The 6,000-nt window shown below is 50.6% G+C and overlaps 1 long non-coding RNA gene across 1 annotated transcript in view; it reads right to left on the bottom strand.

Annotated features, from left to right (window-relative positions):
• Positions 1-386: 386 nt before the first annotated feature.
• Positions 387-6,000, bottom strand: part of LOC121829341 (uncharacterized) — a 28,919-nt gene continuing 23,305 nt past the window's right edge. Inside the window, exons 2-3 of the long non-coding RNA XR_006072105.2 lie at positions 3,728-3,889; positions 387-2,844 (exon numbers count right to left, since the gene is read on the bottom strand). This is a non-coding gene — a long non-coding RNA (uncharacterized LOC121829341). The remainder of the gene's footprint in view (positions 2,845-3,727; positions 3,890-6,000) is intronic.

Below are 6,000 nucleotides of genomic sequence, written 5' to 3'. Positions count from 1 at the left end.
GCCTGAGAAAGTCTGTTCCTTGGTAAGTTTCCCCCAACATTAGACTTTGCCTTCCTGTTCACTTCAGGGGATCATTTGACCTGTTTGGGGGATCCTTTCTCCCCACCAGCTTCCAGACTGCAGGCTGGGCATAGCCAGTGCTGAAATGGATTTGCCATGGATAAAGATGAGGAGGAGAACTCTAGTATTTTCCAAGCAAAGCCTTCTAGTTTGGGGTCCTGGGATTTAGCTGGTGGCTGTGCCGTCGAGGAAAGGAGAGGGACAGGGAGGGATGGAGATGAAGGGTCTGATGAGCTCAGTGCTGAAATGGTCAGCCACACTCCCAGCCGCACCACCACATCTCCAAGATGGATCACACGATTGAAAAGTGAGCAGGGAGACACTCTGCCTCCTCCTCATTTATTAGGACCTAGAGAAAATGAATCGGGTTTGAAGCTCTTGGGGGTCAGCACAGAGCTTCATTCCTTTTTAGCTGGGCAGTGGAAGGCCTGGGAAGGCTACCATCCTGTCCCCGAGCTGTTAACCAGCACACTGAGAGGCTGAGGAAGTGTGTGGGGGGGGGGCGGGCGGCGATGCACATTAGGGAATGAAGTTTGCTGTCTGAAGCCGCTGGCCACCGAGGTGAAAGAGCGGTGACAACTGATGATTTCTCAAGGGCGTTTTGTTTGCAGACGGCTTTCAAGTGATTTAGGCAGGTCGTTAGTGGATCGATACTTTCCTCAGGAGTCCCTGAAATCCACATCTGCTTAATAGCTGGACCCAGCAGCTCTGTCCAGAGAACCGTTGTGCCCAGTGGTGGATCCACCTTGCAGTGGTAGCTGTCATCTGATGACCCACTAGGTGCCATCGTGTGTGTTTATAACTGCTAGTTTGCATCATACCCAGAGGTCTCAAAAATCTGGACGAGTGTCTTTAAATCGAACTGTCTGAATTGCCACATCCTCTTCCTTCATTCTCCAAGGCCTGTTTGCTCGTCTGTTAAATGAGATGGTGCTTCTCTCCCTAACTCCATAGGAACCTCGTTAAAATGAGAGACTGGTACTATTTGGTTTTGTTAATGGAGCTGTTTCCTTGCAAGACACCGGCGGATGGTGCTATTTCTGGTCGAGTAAGTGTGTGCTATTGGTGGGGGATTCCACCAGACTACTGATCGGGTTAGGACCACACAGAAGGTGTCCAGGGTCCAGAGCCATGCTGCCTGGCCCCGTTTCCCAGCTGGACCGCCACTGCCAACGAGCACTCTGCAGCCTGGGGTAAGCGAGTCACTGTGGTGCTTGAATCTGAAACGCCCACACAGGCTCATGTTCTGAGCTCTTGTTTCCCGACGGCAGCGCTACCTGAGGAAGCCGTGGAGCCTTCAGGAGATAGGGCCCAGGGACAGGCCTTCGAAGGTTCTCTTCTGCCAGGGTAAACTGATCAGATCTCCCGCCACGGTCGGTGGACCGAAAATACTGGAAACCAGGGACCAAACTAGGCCCTTCCACCCCTAAGTTGCCTCAGTGAGGTATTTTGGTGACGGTGACACACATGGGTAATGACTTAGCCAGCAGCCACTCTGGGCCTTCAGTTGTTCTAGAAAAGATGAAGGAGGTGACAGCGCCTGCCTGCTGAGTGGCCAGGGAGATTAATAGAGTCAGACACACAAGTACTCAGTGATTGCTGGTGCGCGCATGTGTGTGTGTGTGTGTGTGTGTGTGTGTGTGTGTGTGTGTGTGTGTGTGTGTAAGAGAGAGAGAATGTGCACATGGGTGATGTGTGAGAGCATCAGAAACCCCTGGAGCTGGAGTTGAAGGCCGTTGTGAGCCATCCAAACAAGGGGACTGGGGAACAAATTCTGGGCTTCTGCAAGACCTAACCACTGAGCTACTTCTCCATCCCCTTTAAATGCTGGCTGTTATCATTACCATCCTTTTATAAGCAGGGAATGGAAATGCGGCCGGAATTTCATAGGCCAAAGGTTGAGTTAAAGGGGTCATAAGCTGTATCAAGGGGCTGTGTAGTAGACATCGGGAAGAGTTTCTGATATTATTGGATGTTAAACAGAGGCACGAGGAAGGAAAGGAGACAGACTATCTGGAGGTGGAATAAAGAGGTGTGCTGTAGTCGAGAAAAGCACTGGAATGGGGTCAGCAGACCCAAGTTCCCCTCCAGGCCTAGCCACTAGCTACCTTCAGGACCTGGCCAGGCACAAACTCCTTGGGAATCAGTCCCTTCAACCGTAAAGTAAGAAGGTTGACTCAAATGCATTCGTGTATAAAGGCAGGTTTTTTTTGACAAATGTCTATCAAGCACTCCTGTACCAGGCCCTGGGGACACATGAAAGGAAAGCAGCTGTCACTCATTTTGTGAGGAGGGCACAGACAGGAAGTATCCTAACAGAGAAGATAATCATCCATGGTGGCCAGAGCCCCCATGCACTGAAATGGAGGGCGGCGGCCAGAAGGTAGGTGGACCGTGAAGGCCTCTCTGAGGAAGCAGCCTTTGTACTGCTTCTGGGGTAGGTCAGATCTGTGGGAGAACATTCTAGGTGTAACTCTGGCTCGAGACAGAGGAGGAGAATGAAGGCCCAGGTGGCAGGTGGGCATAACGTGGCAGAGAGAAAAAGGAAGGTACAGAGAAGCGACGTGAAGAGCTGGTCACCCAGGGCTAGTGTTTGGGTTTCTGGCAGAAACTGTGAGACAGCTTAGAGGCAGCGTGAGCATGGAGTGTCTTCATCGGGGCTAGTCAGCGGTCTGTTGCTATGGCAGAAGAGCTGACGTAAGTCAATTTGAAGGAGGAGGGTTTATCTTGACTCACAATTTCAGTCCATGCTGTCCAGCTCCACTGTTCCAGGCTGCTCAGCTCCTGGTGGGATGATGGTGGGAACAAGGTTAATCTTCAAAAGAATACCTGGAGTACCACTTCCTCCCAGCAGGCCCCACCTCCCAGAGTTCTCAGCGCCTCTCAATGGTCCACTCAGTCAAGAACTCTGATGGATGCATCCGTGAACAGCTTTTAGCCTCCATAATCCAGTTGTTCTTCCCAAGGCTACTCCTGGGATCAACGTAGCCCTGGGGACCCAGCTTTTAATAAGACTCTTTGGGGGACAACTACAGAGAGCCAGCTGCAGCAATCTGTTTTCACAGTGGACATACAGTCCAGCTGTGGGTGAAGACCAGCAGGACACAGCCAGATAGCCACTGCTGGAAGGGTACCATTGTCAGCTGGAGACTGCAGCCAGGACAGAGGCCCATGGGAACCAAGATGCTGTCCATGGAGAAGGTCCAGAGCATGGAAGCATCAGTCAGGAAGACCTAGTCAGCCCTCTTCTCTGACTCAACTCTTCAGCCCTTACTAGGCACAGTTAGACACAGCTTGCAGCACAGTTTACCAAGGCCACCAACGCCAGCTGTGGGTCACTGTGACTTGCTTGGGAGTCTTCAATTTCAGGACCTGCCCCAAGGGAGAAACCTCTCTCCCAAGTATCAGATGCAAAGTGAAACCCAGCAGAATCCTGGGAGGGTACATAAAGCATGGCATCTTGCCACATGCTGTTGGCTAAACAAAATCACATGGCCAAGTGTCAAGGGGCGATGCTCCATACTTTGCCCATGGGGAGCGCACAGAATACCCCCCACAAATAACGAACCCCAGACTTAGCAGGGTGCGGAGCCTAGCCGACCATGTCAGTCCCCATACCCAGCTAGTGGAGCCCAGGGTTGGGTGGGCAGTGGGAGGAGATGCTCACCGGCCTAGTGCTGTCCATAATTGTCTTTTCATCTTTCCCCAGCAGGACTGTGGATCAGAGGCTGCGTGAAGGCTGGGAACAGGACTCCCTGGGAGTGCCATGGCTCAGGCTTGCATTCATGTGCAGTTAATTCAGATGCTTACAGGAGACAGGCCAGGTATGCTAGGTACAGGAGAGCATCTGGGTTAGCTTCCCTCGAGGAAGAGGCTGATCACCTGAGCCCATCCTCTCTGTCCACAGCTTTTGGCTCAACCGCCAAGTTCTTGTGGACAAATCAGGGTCCCGTTCCCCCCCCCACCCCGCCCCTTCTTTGTTCTCTCTCTTCTGCTCCGGGCTTGGGTCTCTAGGGTCTCAGGGAAGGTCAAGTGCTGATTGCCTGCTTTGGTTTTCAGACATCAAAAAATGGTTCCCCGGGTGAACAATGGCCTGACCATCTGCGAGATGTTAACTGCATAATGGAATGTAACGCGAAGGGCTTTTAAAAACACGAAGAGAGATTTTATTGTAACTAATCGTGATGGATGGCGAGTGTGGTCACACTTGGGTCGTAAATCTTTGTGCCAAGCCTGGGACAAAAAAAAAGCCAACGAACTCCGGAGTTCAGAGAGCCTTGTCCTCAGCCATGAGCAAATCACATGGGAAAGGTCTTGGTACCTCATTTGCATCTGCGCCCTTCTTCGGTGAAGTCATTGGCTGCCTCTGCTTGAGTGATAGGCTGCCAGGGTGACATCCCTCTCACCTCATTTCCCAGGAGTGGGCTCCGAGGCTGACTGAAGGGAAAGGGGCTAGACAGAGCCAAGGAATCCCCCCTCACACACACACACTCTTCTCCCATTTAATTAGAGAGAAAAACCAGTCACAGATCAGGGCAGGCTCTCAATGGCAAAGTTCACGGGTAATAGCTGCTCCAACTAGCCACATTCATTGTTTTAGAACCTTCTGAGCACTTGTGAAGCTGGCCAAAGCACTTTCCTCATGAAGTTTGTTGATGAATCAGTTAAGGTTTCACAGTATTGCTGAGGGAGCAGGAAGGCCGGACAGAAGTCGGCAGCTTCTGCTACTCCAAGACCCTGGGAAAGACACCTGACCTCTGTGCCTTGGTTTTCTCCTCTGTGCCTTGGTTTCCTCCTCTGTGCCTTGGTCTTCTGCTAAGTGGGTGTAATAGCTACCAGTAAAATGGATTTGTGTGATGTCGTTTATATCTCAAAGCACTTGGTAGGATTTTTACTCAATTGGAATTTGAAAAACAGTTCAAACAATATACCAGACACCAATTTTTTTTTTTTTTCCTGGAGAGACAACAGCAAGAAAAAGTGGGGAGGGGCAGAGAAGTTGGAAAACTGTGAGGGTCTCCCTTTCAAGGTGTAGATGTGGCTTGGCTTCTGGTCACACTTGCTTCCTCCCACTTCAAAAGCAAAAATGAGGGGAACTCAGTCCTTTAGATATGCGGGTTCTATAGCCTGAATGAGTCCCTCTAAAAACCACGGGCTAAAACACAGCACCATCCCAAAGTGACTTGGGGACATGATGAAATCAAGAAGATGGAGCCCTCCTGAATGGGATTAGCATGTTCCAGATAGCTGCCTATCTCTTTTGTGGCATGGGAACTAAGAAAGAAGGCCACATTAAATCTGCCAATGCCCCGAGCTCTCCATCCTCCAGATCAGTAAGTCTGTGGTTTATAAGCCCTGAGTATGGTGGTGGTGAGCTCCCAGAATAGAGGGGGCTGTGGCAAACACTCACTTTGGAAAGATGTTTAGAGAGAACTTTCCTGTGGGTCTTTATCAGCTGATATTTCACTTTGTAGAATATTATACCGGCCCCCAATTTAGAACTTTCCTGATATTAAGCAATTCACCGTCTTCAAGGCAAGGGGGTCAGTGCCCCAGGGTCACAGAAAGCTCCTTTGAGCAGGGCAGATGCCATGGGCTCTCCAGGTGTCTTTCTGCTGTGTCAGCAGACAGAACCAGACTGAAGGTCACCGAGAAGGGGTTGAGCACTGTTGGTCCCCATGGTCCGCACCTGCGGATCCCTTCTTTTCTAATATCGAGGCATCTTCTTATTCCTCTCGGGGTTCCTCCATGTCTGAGGAGGGTAAGGCAGGACCACTTTGGGACTGCTTTCACTTCCATTTTCTCCATTTCCAGAAATGCTTTACAGCTTGGGGGCCGTTTATTGAAGGATTTTAAGGTCTCTAATGTAACTACAGACTGTCTCTTACTCTTAGATTTTTTTTCTCCCAAAACTTTCTAGAGGATTCTGCAAACTTGGGG

Source organism: Peromyscus maniculatus, chromosome 5 (genome assembly GCF_049852395.1).
Source record: "Peromyscus maniculatus bairdii isolate BWxNUB_F1_BW_parent chromosome 5, HU_Pman_BW_mat_3.1, whole genome shotgun sequence".
In the NCBI taxonomy this organism is placed as follows: domain Eukaryota; kingdom Metazoa; phylum Chordata; class Mammalia; order Rodentia; family Cricetidae; genus Peromyscus; species Peromyscus maniculatus.
This window is presented reverse-complemented; position numbering and strand designations above follow the sequence as displayed.